The 19,124-nt window shown below is 37.6% G+C and overlaps 1 pseudogene; it reads right to left on the reverse strand.

The window, feature by feature from the left end:
• Nucleotides 1-14,602: 14,602 nt before the first annotated feature.
• Nucleotides 14,603-16,079, reverse strand: LOC117095621 (annotated as a pseudogene).
• Nucleotides 16,080-19,124: the final 3,045 nt, after the last annotated feature.

Here is a 19,124-nt window from a genome sequence, read left to right on the forward strand (position 1 = left end):
TTGGAGACATTAATTGGCTCCGGCCATACTTAAAACTTACCACGGGAGAGTTAAAACCTTTATTCGACACCCTAAAAGGTGACCCCAACCCTAAGTCCTTTAGGTCGTTGTCAAAAGAGGCGCTTTTATCGCTCTAAAGTAGAGGCGGCTATTGCTGAACAATTTGTCACCAGCATAGACTATTCACAGCCATTAACCTTTTTAATATTTCACACAACACTAACACCTACTGGTTTATTTTGGCAAGATAACCCTATTATGTGGGTCCACTTGCCTTCATCTCCCAAAAAGGTATTACTCCCCTATTATGATGCCATAGCAGACTTAATTATTCTAGGAAGAGACAATAGCAAAAAATACTTTGGAATTGAACCTTCTACGATCATACAACCTTATTCTAAGCCACAAATCCATTGGCTAATGCAAAACACTGAGACGTGGCTGATTGCTTGCGCTTCTTACGCTGGTAACTTGGATAACCATTACCCACCAAATAAGCTTATCCAATTTTGTAAGCTGCATGCTTTTGTCTTCCCTCATATCACCAGTAAAACACCCTTAGACAATGCCTTATTAGTATTCACTGATGGGTCCTCCACAGGGACTGCTGCATATACCTTTGCAGACACCACTGTTAACTTCAAAACCAGTCATACTTCAGCTCAACTAGTGGAGTTGCAGGCCCTAATCGCAGTGCTGTCAGCCTTCCCTAATCAGGCCCTTAATATTTATACTGACAGTGCATATTTAGCTCACTCAATACCTTTACTTGAAACCGTAGCACAAATCAAACATGTGTCAGACACAGCCAAACTATTTTTACAATGCCAGCGAGTAATACATAACAGATCAACACCTTTTTTCATTGGACATATTAGAGCTCATTCAGGATTGCCAGGACCTCTATCCCAAGGCAACCAAATGGCTGACTTTGCAACCAAGACTGTAGCTACAACTATAGATACAAATTGAATCAAGCACAGACCGCTCACGCTTTACACCACCTTAATGCTCAAACCCTAAGATTAATGTTTAAAATAACTAGGAAACAAGCTAGACAAATTGTTAAACAATGCCAGACATGTATAACTTATCTGCCAGTCCCTCACTTAGGAGTAAACCCAAGAGGGCTAGTTCCCAATATGATCTGGCAAATGGATGTCACCCATTATTCAGAGTTTGGTAATTTAAAATACATCCATGTATGTATAGATACATTTAGTGGATTTATATTAGCCACCCTACAAACAGGTGAAGCTACCAAACATGTAATAGCCCATTTACTACACTGTTTTTCTGTAATTGGAAAACCTAAACAATTAAAAACAGATAATGGTCCTGGCTATACATCTAAAGGTTTCCAAGACTTTTGCCTAAAATTACAAATAAAATACTACTGGTATCCCATATAATCCTCAAGGACAAGGAATCGTTGAAAGAGCTCACTTATCCTTAAAAACTACCATTGAAAAGATAAAGAAGGGGGAATGGTACCCTACTAAGGGCACCCCTAGAAATATTCTTAATCACACACTCTTTATTTTGAATTTTTTAAATCTAGACTTTAAACAAATCAGCAGCTGATCGATTTTGGCATTCTGACTCCAAAAAACAATTTGCCATGGTCAAATGGAGAGACCCATTAGACAACACATGGCATGGTCCTGACCCAGTGTTAATCTGGGGCAGAGGCTCAGTTTGTGTTTTTTCCCAAACTCATGATGCAGCCAGATGGCTACCAGAACGGCTGGTGAGACAGGTGCCTAACAATAGTCAATCCAGGGAGTAATTTTCTCCCTGAGAATATTCTTTTCTCTATTTGCAGAGATGAACCCCAATTACAAATTCCTCTGGATCCTAGTGCTGACTTACCAAGCATTCCAGGCATTCCAAGTTCATGCCGGCTTTGGCGATCCACGTGAAGCCATTACAATACAACAGCGACATGGTAAGCCTTGTGATTGCGCTGGGGGATATTTTGCCAGCCCACCTGAAACCTATATCACAACTGTATCCTGTTCCTCTCACACTGCATACCAGCCAATTAACTCCCTTAAGTGGCAGTGTGTATCAACCCCAACAATATCTAGTGGAGAAAATATGGGCCCTGCCCTTGCACCTATTTTTGGGATTCTATACACAGCTCCTGTTACCCCGCCTATCAAGAATGTACCTCTGGCGGTAAAACATATTATACTGCTATCCTAACTAGATCTAGAACCCCTACTTTAGGGGCCAGTAATGTCCCTTCAGTTCTAGGAAATACCAATAACCTTGTAGCAGCTGGCTGTACTGGTATTGTAGGGCAGCCTATATGCTGGAATACTCGCCCTCCTCTTCATATCTCTGATGGAGGAGACCAACAAGACAAGGCCCGAGAAATCATGGTACATAAAAAACTTGAAGAATTACAAAAGTCCCTGTTCCCAGAACTCCACTACCACCCTTTGGCCTTGCCCAAAGCCCGTGGTAAAGAAAAAATTGATGCACAGACTTTTGATCTCCTCACCGTTACACATAGTCTACTCAATAATTCCAACTCTGATTTAGCCAATGATTGCTGGCTATGTTTACCATCAGGAAATCCTGTTCCTCTTGCCATACCCAGTAATGACTCATATTCCACATCCAATCCTTCCTGCCCCATCATTCCCCCCCTTTTTAGTGCAGCCCTTCGAGTTTGCTAACTCCTCTTGCATCTATTCCCCGTTTCGTAATGACTCATATGATATTGATGTAGGCATAGTTGAATTTACTAATTGCTCTATTGTCTCTAATGCTTCCCATTCCCTGTGTGCCCCAAATAGTTCAGTTTTTGTATGTGGCAATAATAAAGCATACACATACTTGCCCACAAACTGGACGGGACTTTGTGTCCTAGCCACCCTTCTGCCAGATATAGACATTATTCCTGGAGATGAACCTATACCTATTCCAGCCATAGATCACTTTTTAGGAAGACCCAAAAGAGCAATACAATTTATCCCTTTACTTGTAGGATTAGGCATAACTACTGCCGTAACGACTGGGGCTACTAGCCTAGGGGTTTCTGTTACTCAATACACCAAATTATCTCGCCAATTGATCTCAGATGTACAGGCCATTTCAAGTACTATACAAGATCTACAAGATCAGGTAGACTCTCTGGCAGAAGTAGTGCTTCAAAATAGAAGAGCCTAGATTTACTAACTGCAGAACAGGGAGGTATCTGCTTAGCTCTACAGGAAAGGTGTTGTTTTTACGCCAACAAGTCCGGGATCGTCAGAGACAAAATCAAACGACTGCAAGAAGATTTGGAAAAACGACGGAAAGAAATGATTGAAAACCCATTTTGGACTGGTTTCCATGGACTCCTCCCCTATATTTTACCCTTGTTAGGCCCTTTGCTTTGTTTATTGCTGTTACTTTCTTTAGGACCTATAATCTTCAATAAGCTCATGACATTCATTAAGCAACAAATCGAGGCAATCCAAGCCAAACCCATACAGGTCCATTATCATCGCCTTGAACAAGAAGATCACGGTGGTCCATACTTACACTTGCTATAAACCACCTTCCTTGTGCGCTGAACTGGACAGCCAATGACGGGTAAGAGAGTGTCATCCCTCACTAACCTAAGACAGGAGGGCCGTCATAGCTACTGCCTAATCCCATGACGGGTACCAGTGAAGAGATGTGTCACTCCAACCTAAGACAGGCGCAGTTCCCGAGGGAATCTTCTAGTCGTTTAATAATATAATAAAAAAGGGGACCTGTCCGGAGCCGTGTAGCCCGGATATTGCTGTGGCCTCTGTTGCTTAAGCTCCACATTGCGGAGACAAGATGGCGCACTTCCTGGTTCTTCATCATCAAACCTTCCCGCGCGCGCGCGAACTTTTCCCGCCGGCGGGTAAATTACCTCCCGCGCCCGGAGAGACTAAGCCTACCGAGCATGCGCCCGGTGACGTCTTTCATTCCCCGCCTGCTCCTAGCCCTTCCCCCTATTGTCAGCCTATATAAGGCGTTGCTTTTCCACCATTAAAGGAGACTTGATCAGAGCACTGTCTTGTCTCCATTTCTTGTGTCTCTTCTCTTTCCATTCCCACCCCCTCCTCCAGGGTCTGCGTTGTTCATCCCGCGGGTCGGGACAGTACATACAACCATTCTGGAGACTACTGTCATGTATGTCATATAAAAATATTTTCAACATATATTCATTCTCATCTTATATCAGCAACATGAAGATAGAAATAAATGTTTTTTTCTAGACATATATATTTATATTATGCATTTATTGTATTTACTTATGTATGTTTATATTTATGAATAGATAATGTAATATATTTATGTATTACATATATATATATAGATAGAGAGTTTAATATATACTATACTCTATGTATATACTATATATTATATATGATTTCTAGAAAACAAAGTACATTTAGATATAATATAATGTGCCTAAATATATAATATCATACATATACAATGTATATATAATTATATAAATATAATAAAATACATTGTATACTATATATAACTATGTATACATTATATTACATATACTAAATATTATATACTATACTATATAACAGTATATATTTTTATATTATTGTATATTTTATTTATACAATTTCTAGAAGAAACATTTCTATCTTCACATTTGCTTGGGCAAGATGAGAATGAATATAGGCTGGGCATATTTTTATTTATGCCATATTTATTTCTATCTCCATATATATATATATTTATTTATTAGGAAAGAATGTGACAGGAAGAATTCTTGAGATATTCATTTGAATTTTGGTCTTTCTATGGTGGACTACTCCATCTGCTTAAGAGCCAGTACGCAAAACATATTTATATTCCCTTGTGTTAGAAAAGGTTTAGGTTGCAAGATGCAAAGAAGAATGCATCGGAAGAAAATTTCTTTATTCCTTTCTTTGAATGCATGGACTTGGAAACTTCATAATAGATTATGCCGTAAAGGAAGGTTGAGGAAACGTCCTGGAGTCCTGCAAGTCTAGAAATGAGTGTATCTCAACAGGTCCCTTGGGCGATGTATTTTATTACATGCAGAATGCAGCTACGTCTTGTCAGCTGAATGGCCATAACCCTGAAGTCAGATTTACTCCACTCAATCTTGTTTATTGCAGGACCTCCCTACACGCTCTCATTGTTTGCTCCTGGATCTGACAGTCTACTTGAACCGTAGGCAGGGATGGGTCTTGAAACATAACGTAGTGAAACAGAGTATTTCCCTAATCCCTTCTCAGGACTCGCAACAGGGATGCCTTGCTTACTCGACCTGCTGCTCTCAACTCCCAGCGGGAGGGAGTGTGTGAGCGAAAGGGGTGGGAACTGGTGTGCAACAGCGCTGGAACAGGAGGGCTGCCTCTGCACCAGAGGGATCAAACTCCACTCACTCGGACCCGCTACGTTCCACCCATCGTGGGAGGGAGTGTGCAGGTGAGTGGGTGCAGGAGCCAGAGTGAGTGCTTGTGGGTGCAGACAGCAGCAAACTCTGCCGAGTAGCAGCATCGGGCCGGGTGCCTGTTACTCCCAAAGCCCCGGAGGCCTGTTACAGTGCTGTTTTAGCTCTGTCATCCGCAGATGGCTTAAGTGTTCAGTGGGCCTCTGCCTTTTCGCGTTCAGTGGCTGCCTTCTTCCAGCAAGGAAAAAGGGCCAGTGTGACAGCCTTTTGCATCCACATCCATGACTCTTCAGCTCTTGTCTGGCATCCAGGAAAAATGAGGTCGCACAAAACGAATTGAAGGATGGCGAATGTGGGGGTGTTGTTGCCAAGGAAAGTGGATATCAGCAGAAAGGGGAGCTGAAAAGGGGAGGAGGAGGGGGTGTAGGTAATCTTCCCCCAAAGTCCAGCGTCCCTGGTCACACTTTTCTCCGAAGTTACATCATCAAGCTGTCCCTCTGAGGTCAAGCCTTTTCTCTCCATAATCCGGCCATATTCCCCAGTGTCCAATTGCTTCTCCCCTATGCCAGCTGAGTCTGTGGTCTTTACAGGCACAACATAGGGTGGGGTGAGGCCGTAGGTGGTTTAGGAAAAGGCAACATTGGAGCAGGAAAACAGGGATAGAAGTTCTCACTCTGGGCTGTGGTCTCAGACTTTTTGGCTTGAGTGTGGGGCTTTGTCAGGGAACTGTCCCTGTTTACCTAGAACTTCTCTGCCCCCTATCCCTATCAGCAGATTATAAAGTACTTCATTAAAAACCTTCCAAAAATGTTATACCTAATTCAGAGCAAAATTATCCCCCTGGTTCTCTTTCTGACTTCATTTCCCATCACTGCCACCCCCTGCTCTCTCCACACCTCCCATGCTGGCCTCATCCTATGGCTTTTCCACAATAAGGGTAATTAGTTTCAGGTGCTTCCACCTCCTCATCTGTCTGGCTCCAACATTCTCCCCTTAGATCCTGTACCATATACTGTCTTATTTCCTCATGGCCACTATTCAAATGTCACCGCATCAGATAATCTTTTCTTGATTACTCCACTTCAAGCACATTCTCACCCCAGTGGCTCTGTTTCCTGCTTTAAAGCACCCATCCAAGATGACATATATATTTAACAACTGCAATCTACTTCTAGAATACAAGTCCTATGAAGAAATAATTTTGTTTTCACCAATTTACCTCCAATACCAATGTCTTGTACATTTGTGGTCCAAGTAAACACTTAAGCATTCAGTTAGACTAATTCAGCTGTAAAATAGTTTCAGTGGTAATACGTAATGTTTTACTATGCACTTCTAAAATCTACAGTGATAGCAAAATACTATTTTGACAATGCAACATGAAAATTTTGCAAGACTATTCAGAACATATTAATTGCATAAACATGAGAATTAATTTACTTATTACATTTAATATTTTTTACTTTTAGTTGCAGTACTGTTTCAGTGTCTTTTTTGCCTACAATATATTAATTCATAATTTTAAGTGGGATTTTCATAATATATTTTTAAACACATATTTTGTTTTACTATTTAAGAGAAAAGTAAAAAAAAAAAAAAAAAAGACAAAACAAAAGAAGCCTAGCATATATTTACTATTTGTTTTCTTTCAACTCCCTAATACATTTGCATTGTATTAAATGAAACGCATGATTTCTATAAAACCATCTGATATATTATAGGGGGGAGCTAGATGATAAGAGACAAGTACTTAATGTTTTACGAGCATGCAAAATATTCATTCAATGACCGTTATGTATAACACCATCGACCTGGATATTTAGACCATTCGCCCCACGTACCCTGTTTATCTCTGCTAAGTTTCTCGTTCCCTGAACTGAGATAGTTCAGTGCTACATAATAAGTACACCTTTGCAAATGCTGTTAAAAGGAGCATAAAACCAAAATCAGACCCCAAACTTAGTGGGAGACACAAGTACTGGAAAAGCAGAAAACATGGATTTTATTATTGAATACACAGAGACCTATTAGGACTACATCAGAACTTTGAATTTCAAGAGAAGAGAACTTGTCTTATTTTGTGTAATTTGTTTCTGCATATATTAGGTTGTTATGCTGTTAATAAAGACATATCCTGAGACTGAGTAATTTACTGAGGAAAAAGGCTTAATTCACTAAGTTCCATGAAGCTGGGGAGGCCTTACAATTATGACAGAAGATAATTGAGGAGCAAAGTCACATCTTACATGGTGGCAGGCAAGAGAGCTTGTGTAGGAGAATACTCCTTTATGAAACCACCAGATTTCATGAGACTTATTCACTATCATGAGAACAGCACAGGAAAGACCCAACCCCATGATTCAGTTACCACCCACGGCATCCCTCCATGACACCTGGGAATTACAGGAGCTACAATTCAAGATGAGATTTGGATTGGGGACACAGCCAAACCATATCACTGCAGAAATGCAATTTCTATTTTTTCCATGTATTCTATTTTTCTCATATGATTGGGTTTGGAATAGTAATAAAAACTATATAATATATTTATATATCTGTCTAGATCATAAAACATGATCTATGTAAAATTATTTAAAGACTCATAAGGCATGCAAAAATTTTAACCCACATACAAAAGACACAAATACGGTGATTCAGTGACCACTAGAAATATATTTATGTAAGCATGGTTGTGACAGATATGTAGACAGAATAATAAAAGGTAAATTGGAGTATAGAAATCATTAACAGAGGCCAGACTTGGTGTCTCATGCTTATAATCTCAGCATTTTGGGAGGCTGAGGCGAGCAGATCATGATGAGGTCAGGAGACCGCAACCATCCTGGCTAACATGGTAAAACCCAGTCTCTACTAAAAATACAAAAAACTAGCCAGATGTGGTGGCACGTGCCTGTAGTCCCAGCTACTTGAGAGGCTAAGGCAGGAGAATCGCTAGAACCTGAGAGGTGGAGATTGCAGTGAGCCAAGATCACGCCACTGTACCCCAGCCTGGGTGACGGATCATGACTCTATCTCAAAAAAGAAAAGAAAAGAAAAGAAAAGAAAAGTATAGGAAAATTATAATTAATAAAATGTACTTTTTATTTACAAGGTTTTAGAATTCATTGCCTGATAGTTTAGCATTTGTTAATCTGGTAAAATAAATAATTGGGTATGGGTGAAGAAGCTATAAAAGAGACTCCCCAAACACAGTATTTTAAACTAGTTTTATCTCTCAAGTAACAGTATGGCTGATCTGGTGGGCTGGATGGTGTCAGAAACCAAGTCTCCATCCATTTTTGGGTGTTGCCATTCCCACATGCTGTTGCTTGGTGATATCCAGCCATCAGGTTAAAAAGGAAAGAGAGGGAAAGCGCCTCATATTCTTTGAAGTAAATTATTCTGCAGATATTCTGCTTACATTTCATTGGCCCAAACTTAGTCACATCATACCACGTTGAGGTCATCTGAAGTACTAGGCTGAGAAGAAAATAATTTGCATCACATAGTATTGGTTGGCTCCCACACCTGACCCAGAAATCTTAATACAAGGTGTTGGGGAAAGGATCAGAGAGCCAACCTTGGCTCCCATTCGTCTATAGAGCAGGGTCATTTTTACAACCCGTGTGAATGCATCTATGGTAGAACGTTGATTATAGAAGCAATAAACACAATCACACAATATTTGTTCTCGTGTTTTTGCTTTTTCTATCCAGTTCTAGTAAATTTTCAAGCTCAATTTGCACATGATTTGTCTTTCAAAATATCCCAGGGAACATTCTTACCATAATTTAACCAGGGTCTGAGTAGTATCTATGCCCTTTTTCCTACCTAATCTTTAATCATTGTGGGGGTGTCATTTAGATTTTCGATTGTTGATAGTTTTTTGGTTTTGTTTCTGTAGTATGTTAACACATGTTTATACCAATATTTCTCTTGGATATAGTAAATAATACGTGACTTTAGCAAGGAACTCCAAAATTAGAGTTCATGTTTTCCTTCTGTAATAATCTAAATAGTTTTTTTAAGGAAAACATCAACATTTTATGGTGTTGAAGACCCAGGTTTCCCCCATGTCATGCTGTACTATCCCTAGTATGGATTACCTGTTTAGATAAAGATACCGAGCCACTAAGCCAACATTCCAGCTTTTAATAAAGGAGCAAAAGAGAAGATGACACATCTTTCTTACTAAGGGCCAGCCTACGGTGACGTACATCTCCTCCCCTCAATCATTGCCTATATGCTAGCAGTATATCCACCCTAACTGTAATAAACATTGGACAGCTGTGAACAGCTATGAAACATGAGAAAAATCATATTGTTATGAAATAAGGGAGTATAGGTATTAAAGGTACAACAAAAAGCTAAGGAATGTACAGAGTGTTAATAAGTCAAAAGTTAAATAAGAAACTAACTTGAAGAATCAAAATGAATTTTAAATCCAATAGACAATATTGTTAGTCTTCACCATAGGAACAAGGACACCACTAAGTAACTAGAGATCCCTTTAACTTTATTGAAAGCCATTTGCAAAATAAATTCAGAGGAAAATGGTTACTTAAATATATAATTGACTTGTATTTTAGGAAATCAGATTTGGCATTTAACTATACATGTGCACAAACATAAAGTATGGCACACAACAAAAGAGTATGATAAAAATCTGAACTGAAACAAATGAACTGCTGTATCTATAATTGAGTGTGCCTAAGAAATCTTCTACTCACTCTTCTTCTTTAGCAAGGCCCTTTTTAATATCCTGCAACAGCTGATTGCCTGATTAATGTCCCATAAAATGCATAACTTGCTATTATGAATGACCTGAATTCTGGCAGGAAAAAGGATAGACAATATTATAAGTGAAACACCAGCTATAAATTATCTTTTGCTAGCATTGAATGCAATTTTGACTTGCAAACATCCATAACCCAAAAAACCTTTCCCTTTCGAATGTTTCAAAAAGATTTTTTTCATAATTTAAACATGGATCAGAATGTGCTGTTTATAATGGACTCTGAAAGATTACATTTGCTTGATACAACCGTAACACAATAGAAATTGTTTCATTTTTCTCTTACTGAAGCCAGTTCTTGACACAGGGTAAACATTCTATAAGCATTAGCTGTTGTATCTTACAATATCTGTTAAACAGAATCAGGTTATTTTCTAAAAGGATAGAATTAGCTCCTACTTCCTACTTGACATGAATTACTTATAAAATCATTTTAATGTCTATCTTGCCACAGTTCTAAAAGTGTTATTTATTTAAGCAAATTAAGCAAAGAAAGCTTACCTTCTGCTACGTAGCTTTCAGTGTAATTAACATAGTCATTGAGCCACAATAGTGAATTTAGAATTTTCAAAAAAGACATTTCCTACAGTGAGAAGTAATACAGCTTCTCTGGAACCTGCCTACCTCAGTTGGAATTCTGGCTCATCTTCTCACTAATGGTGTGACCGTGGTCATGTTAATATGCCTTTCTGTGACCTGGTTTCCTTGTTGGGAAAATGGGAATATAATTAGTAAATACCTCCCTGTGATAGGGCATATAATGTATTTAGAAGAGATTTTTGTACAGAATAAGAGTTCAATTAAGTGAAGCCAACTATTACTGTTACTTATTGTTGTTTCTGTTACTATTATTTCCTCAAAGATGTATCAAAACAATAAAGAAAAGGAAAACATGAAAACATGCCTCTTTAAGTCTAGTAACAGCTTATGTAATTTATTTTTACTTCCGAGAAAATAAAATATTGCCCCTAAATGCAGTTCTTATTAGTCAAAGGCTATCTGTTTAAAATCAAAGTCTTGGTAAACTTGATGTGACAGTTGCCTAACGTGTCAAAACTATTTTCTTTCCTTTTCTGTTTCCTTTTTTTTTTTGTATTGGGCATATAAATGTGACAGGGAGCACGCATGGGAAAGTAGATCGTGTATCATTTCCTAAAAAGGGGAGTAATCATAAAATAACATTCCCTACATAAAGAAAAAGGGCTATTGGTATCATGACAGGCCAATGGAGATTATAAGAAAAACCATTTCTTGGCTGGCTGCAGTGCCTCACACCTGTAATCCTAGCACTTTGGGAGGCCGAGATGGGTAGATTGCCTGAGCTCAGGAGTTCAAGATCAGCCTGGGCAACATGGTGAAACCTTGTCTCTACCAAAATACAATAAATTAGCCAGGCGTAGTGGCACATGCCTATAATCCCAGTTACTTGAGAGGCTGAGGCAGGACGATGACTTGAACCCAGGAGGCAGAGGTTGCAGTGAGCTGAGATCACGTCACCGCACTCCAGCCTGGGTGACAGAGCGAGACTCTGTCTCAAAAAAAAAAACAACCATTTCTCCATGCAGTATATAAACATATCACCCCGAGTCTCCTTTCTCACTTGTGAAAACTGACATTCAGGTCTCTGTGAACTTTTCACACAGTAGGTCACAGTGGTAGATGCAGTTGTACTGCCAAATTGGCCAAAGAGTTTTTTTTTTTCCTTTTGACAGATTCTTGCTCTGTCACTGAAGTGCAGTGTGCCGTCTCAGCTTCCGCAACTTGTGCCTCTGGAGTTCAATCAATTCTCATGTCTCAGCCTCCCAAGTAGCTGGGATTACAGGCGCATGCCACCACACCTGGCTAATTTTCCCGTATTTCTAGTAGAGACGGGGGTTTCACCATGTTGGGCAGGCTGGTCTCAAACTCCTGGCCAAATGATTCATCTGCCAGAGCCTCCCAAAGTGCAGTAAATACAGGTGTGAGCCACTGTGCCTGGCTCCAAAGAGAGTTTTAACAACAGTAGTAAAATATCTGCTTACATTTTTAAGAAGTGAGGCAATACTTTTTTTTATTATTCCGCTTAAGTATTAGGAGTACATTACAAAATCTTTTTGTTGCATTACGATACTTAGCCAGATAATTATTTAATAATAATAGCCATGGTTTCTTGAAGAAAAAAGATTCTATTGTCTTCACTTTAGCTGTCTCTTTATATTTTAACAACAAATAACAAGTGTATAAAGCTTACCAACTTCTCTATATGAAATGATGAAAAACACATTTTTCTCCTATTCTACTTAATAGATAAGATTATCCATTGCAATATGGAGAAAATAGAAATCTAATATTTACAATGATCACATCACATAAAGTCAACTGTAATCCATGAGTTGTCAATGTGATGATCAAAATTATGTTAATATGTTATTGTAGAATATTGCAACTAAATAAGAAATTATAAGTGCATTGATTTTCCTTCTTACAAGGGAAAGATTAGGATACTATCAATCAACAGTTCTTACTTTTTGTATTATTTTCACCCTTACAATTTATCTAAGACTCAACATTTTTCTGAGCTAAATGGAGTCAAAATATTACTAAAATCATTTATATAAACCCTTCACATTAGACTTTTTGTGTGTGAAAATACATGTTAACTTTAGCATTCAGGCACAAAAATATAGAAAGTAAAAAAGACACTCAAAATATATATTTACTTATCCCATTTCAATAGATTACTACAAATATTTTCCTTTATTACTGAAAGTGTAAAAATGTTATTAAATTATATGTCTCCTTATATTGTCATAGATTTTTTCCTATCACATAAAGTGAACTTCCGTTTATTGTAAATTTGTTGATTGATAAAGCCCTCAGGAAATATGCTTTATAAGGCATTCTGTATAAAAACTCAAGTCTTCAAAATAACAGAGAGAGATTATATTTCTATGGTCAACTTGACTGTGATCCATAAATCTACAGAAGAATATAAGAAGGAAATTATTCTTGTGTTCTTTTGAATTTGCTTTAATTTACCACATTTTCTAATTAGAACAATGTAGCTCAATATTTTGTTTATTGTCATATCTGCCAGAAATCTCAGACCAAAATCATGCTCAAATTGAATGATTCATCCCATTTAAAATATTGCTCTTTTTGGTTTTTGTTATTTTTGTTGTTGTCTTGCTTCTATTTTATAGGGTTATATCTTATTTCTGTTTCAAATGTGTGTGCCATCAGAAACTCTTTTTGGAAGAATGATATTCAGAAAAATATATACATATGTGTATATACATTCAGACATACATATATATGTATGTATACACATTTGTGTACATATGTGAATATATATTAAGAGATTAGATAAATGATTCAATATATATAAATATTGATGTTGCAGATTAGATATAAGAAAACTTCTTCCTGCAAAGGACCATATGTATTTTATTTTATTATGTATGTATGTATGTATGTATGTATGTGAGACAGAGTCTCAGTCTTTCACTCAGGCTGGAGTGCAGTGGTGTTATCTCAGCTCACTGCAGCCTCCACCTCCCAGGCTCAAGTGATTCTCTTGCTTCAGCCTCCTGAGTACCTGGGATTACAGGTGCATGCCTGGCTGTAATTACACAACTGGCTAATTTTTGTATAGTTTCAGTAGAGATGGGGTTTTGTCACGTTGGCCAGTCTGGTCTCAAATTCCTGGCCTCAAGTGATCTGCCTGCCTTGGCCTCCTGAAGTGGTGAGATTACAGGCATGAGTCACCACTCTCGGCCAGCTATATGTATTTTAAATGGCTCGTGGGTTTGTCATAACTGCTCAGCTTTGCTTCTGTAATAGATAAGAAGTCATGGATAATATGTAAATAAAAGAGCATGGCTGTGTTTCAGTAAAGCTTTTTTTCTGAAAACGGGCAGTAAGCCAGTTTTCGCCTACAGGATGTTGTTTGCAGACCCTGGATATAGATGATAGATTGACTTACATAATGGGTAGGGATATATAACGGATCCTGTATACTCATAAAATACTGTCCTTATTAATATACATTCATCTTCTATTCTGATCTTTCTCGTATTTTATGTTTGCCAAAACGTAAAATAGGTGTATATCCAAATCCAGTGAATAGTGGTGTGAATTATCATTACTTGTAGGGGCTACGTTAATCTCTTCATGAAATTAAAACGTATCCTGTGTAACTGAATAATATTCATATTTATTTATTTTATTCATTTTTTATTCTAAAGCCTTTATTTTGAGACATGATGAAAAAATCTTACAGATGCACATGGAAAGACATGATCACCACTGAGTGAAAACATTCTAACCAAAAAGCCTGAATGCCTGTCAGCTGATGTTGAAGCTGAAATTCTGGGGATATGACATGCTGCAGGGCTGAAGGGAATGGATAATTAGTATTCCTCTCCTTCCTTCTCACCCTCTCCTTCAACAGAATCCACACTAACCACTTCATAATCCTTCTTAAGGGCAACCATGTCCTCGTGGGCCTCACAAAACTCTCCTTCCTCCATCCCTTCACCCACGGAATAGTGAACAAAGGAACTTGGCATCCATCAGGTAAAACTTGCAGTCCAGGTCAGCCCACACCTCAACAATGGCTGTGATGTTGCTCAGTGTGCACACAGTTCTCTGTCCTTTGGCCAGATCTCCGCCAGGTACCACAGTGGGAAGCTGGTAACTAATGTCAACCTTGAAGCCAGTGGGACAGCAATCCACAAACTGAATGCTGCATTTGGTTTTGATGGTGGCAGTGGCAGTGGCAGCACTGATGTCTTTGGGAACCATATCACTAGGGTACGAGAGGCAGCAAGTTATGTATTTACCATGGTGTGGGTCACATCTTAACATCTGACTGGCTGGCTCAAAATAAGCATTCATGATCTCTACTACAGAAAACTGTTCATGGTAGACTTTCTCAGCAGAGATGACAGGGACACCCGTGGCCAGAAGAAAGTGGATGTGCGCGTATGGCACTAGATTGGTCTGGAATTCTGTTAGATCAATATTCAGGGCTCCATCAAATCTGAAATCTGAAGGAAGCAGTGATAGAGGACACAGTCTGGCTAATGAGATGGTTAATGTTAGTGTAGTTTGGACATTCAATATTGAGCTTTCCAAAAGTGGTCCAAGTCACTTTTGGAAAACTGATTAAATGATAGAAAGGGTCAAGGTGATTTTTCCACCTTTCCTGTGTGAACTGTATCATTGGCTAACCAAATGGTAGATGTCATAGATGGCTTCATTGTCTACTGTGGAGGCACAATCTTAGTGCTCTGGGGTGGTGTGGGTGGTGAGGATGGAGTCATAGAGCTCAACTACTGCCGTGGAAACCTGGAGGATGGGGGGTTGCTGGGTAAATGGAGAACTGCAGCTTGGACTTCTTGTGATAAGCAACAGAAAGACATACCATCAGCAGGAAGTTGAACCTAGAACCAGTCTGTTCAACAAAACTGGGTAAAACTAAGAAGCCCTATAGACCTGTGCACTGGTCAGCCAGCTTGTGAACTCAGTCCAAGATGAGATCAATGATCCCCTTGTCAATGATATAGTGGCCTCATACATAGCCATTGGCAGCATCTTCCTTGTCTGGGATGAGCTTCTCGGAGTGGAAGAGGTGGCTTATAGATGTCAGAGTAAACTGTTAATAACTGTGGGTTCCAGGTCTACAAACACGGCCCTGGGCTCGTGCTTTTCAGTACCTGTCTCACTGAAGAAGGGGTTAAAGGAGTCATCTCTCCCTTGGATTGTCTTGTCACTTGGTATCTGGCCATGGAGCTGGATGCCATATTCCAGGCAGCAGAGGTACCAGCTGGCATTGCCAGTCTGGACAGCGGGCTGGCCAATGTGGATGGAGATGCCCTCACACATAGTGGCTAAGAGTTAGGAGGCTAAGGTGACAGGAGCAGATAACGGGTCCAATGACCGATCCCAACAAGCTAAGAGTTAAGGAAAGTAATGTGCTCAGTAATACTTATAGTTAAACATCTCCTTTAGAATTTGCACATAAAAATGATCAAGGTAAAACTAATGTAAAGTTAAATAGGTCTAGCTATAAAAGATTATGATTAAGACAAAATGTTGAAGTCAAGAAATGTGTATGAAAAATAAAACTGTAGTTGGAAATAATAAAACTTTCTGGTGGTGTTGAAGGGGATCACAAGGAAATCTGTATCAACTGTCATGAGGCTTGAACTATTACTTATTGCTAGCCTTTCAATTGCTCCAAGAAGCCTCTGACATATCATTTTAACCTTTACATAATGGTGGCAAAACGTGGGTATTAAGTTTCAAAATGTCATCTTAAACTAATTAATTTATGAGTGTCAGTAGCAGTGGACACATGATATAAAACACTGTTTAAATGTAGTAAAAAGATGACAATGAATAGGTGTTTCTCTTTCATAAATGCAATGAAAATATATAAACTTCCATACTTTGGAAATTTAATTTATTATTAACTTTATTTCCAAACATTACACCGTATGGTGCATTATAGTTTGTTAATACCTATTTTTGTATCAGAGTTTTCTTTTTTTCATAAACGATTCTTTCCTTCAACTCTGTCTCTGTATTTTTTGATAACCTTTTCTTTCTTATCATTGTCTCAATTTTAAAAGGTCAAACATTGGACTAATTTGATTTTTTATTATATCAAACTTTTTTATTTCACTTTTAAAAGAAAAATATTTTGAGATCTAACTTGGAAAACACTTTCAAAATTTCTGCATAGTTTCATGAAACATGAAATTATTATTTTAAAAAATAATCATTATGAAGTTATTTCTTTCTAATATAGCTAATTCTCAGCTTCTACGTGGATCCCTTGGGGTTACGATGGGGGACCACATTAGCATAAATCCCAATCTCACAGATTTCTTTTAACAATAATTTCAAATGGTTCTCTATTTTATTCTGTTAATTTGGAAATGTTTTCCAAGCAAAATCTATCACATACCTATTATTTTCAGCGACTGTAGTATAAAACTGGCTTGGAAGTCACATTAATGAAAACTTTACAATTACTTCATCTGAGTTATTTATTTCCAAAAAAAATTTACAACAATACACATGGCAAGTATTTCACAAACAGCATCGCATATATGGGCATTTTTAGTTTAAAAAAGATGAAAATCATATTGGCTAACATTTCTTGAGTTCCTACCATGTACTAGGCACTGTTCTAAAGCATTAATTATATTGTTACATTTCAAGAATATAACTAAATATTTTTTTAATGAGCCATTGGTAAACTTACCTATTTAAAGATTTCTGTTGAGAAACATTCAAGGCATATTTAAGTTCACTAGGCAATTAACTTGTAATCTTAAGTGAGTAAAATCTTTTAAAATAAGGAATATATTTTATTTTAAAACAACCTTAAAAATAGATGGGAAGACATTGAGGAGCAATTTTTGTTTGACCTTTAATGGATGAATAGCTGAAAGCCTAGAAAATAAAAATAAAATAAAGTCAGCAAGGTTGACAGGAAAGCATGAGAGAAAGCCACACTGATCTACCTGTCACACTTAGAATACCCGACCCTACAAAACAACAGATAAATAACATCAATTTACCCAAAATGTATACTTTGAGAAGATTAATACAATTTATTATCTTCTAGTCAGACTGATCAGGAACAAGGAAAGAAGATACAAATCATCAATCTAGAAATAATATAAATTGGAGAATAGAGAAATGCAAAACAAAATAACAAAACTCTTGTTAGTAATCATAATTAGAGATGGTAGTATTAGTATTGTTACTCTGAGATAGTTGTATGTACAATGAGAAATCAAACAAATGAATAATTACAGGCTGTTCTCATTCTATCATCTCTTGTATTTTGAGAGCCAGAATTATCAAGGCATATGAATTGCAACAAAGAGGTAATATAGAAGAAGTCATACAAAAGTCTTATAATTTTGAATTGGATATGAAGATGAAAATATCAGTATGGCTTCACAAGCGTTTTATCTGTGTAACTTTGTCTTTATCTTTTAATCCTAAATTCCCTGACAAGAACTAGAAAATATAATAAACTCAGGTTGTAGTACTGCCCAATTTAAAAGAGAATGTGTTTTGTGTAGAAATAGATGTGTTCATGCCTATGGAAGAAAATGTACAGGATTGAGTATAGACCATCTTGACAAAACAGACAGAAAGGAAGCTATCAATGACTGCTAGGATCATGCCTGAAGAATTCAAGAGCCAAACTTCTGATGTTTTGCTCATCATAGATGGAACAAACTGAACTTCAATAAGGATAAGAGGCACAATGAATTGAAACTCATCATAAATCCATGAGTTCATATAAATGTGAAAACTAATTGATCAACTGCTGAAAAAACAGTGATCCAAATCACTTTTGGAAAACTGATTAAATGACAGAAAGGATCGAGGTGATTTTTCCACCTTTCCTGTATTAACTGTATCATTGGCTAATCAAATAGTAGATGAAAGGTAGTATTCCTTTGTAAAATTATTCCACCCAAAAAAATTAAAATAAAATGATAGAATTAAATTGCAACCACTTTTTAACACCAAATGGTAGATGAAATGAACAATTAGCAGGCAATAAATGGCTTGGAGAAAAATAAAAATAAAAGCCAGAAGGCAGATATACTGAGCCTCCTGTTAAAAGAAATCATCTGAAGACTTTAATCAAATCCTTTCTAAAATATACTAAAGTACACCATGAGTTTGTTATCAGCCTGACCCAGAGTCAGGAAAACTTTCCAAGGCAAACTTCACAGCTTCTTAAAAAAAGAAAAGAAAAGAAAAGAAAAGAAAAGAAAAGGATGGAGATTTAGACACAGCAAAAATGGGGAAAACTATATTCTGGTGTCTCAAGATACAAATTTGCTTGACAAACCTAAAGAAATATCAGGACAGTGGTTAGCTATTGAGAGAAAG

This window comes from Trachypithecus francoisi, unplaced genomic scaffold, assembly GCF_009764315.1.
Source record: "Trachypithecus francoisi isolate TF-2019V2 unplaced genomic scaffold, Tfra_2.0 Lachesis_group14, whole genome shotgun sequence".
NCBI classification, from domain to species: domain Eukaryota; kingdom Metazoa; phylum Chordata; class Mammalia; order Primates; family Cercopithecidae; genus Trachypithecus; species Trachypithecus francoisi.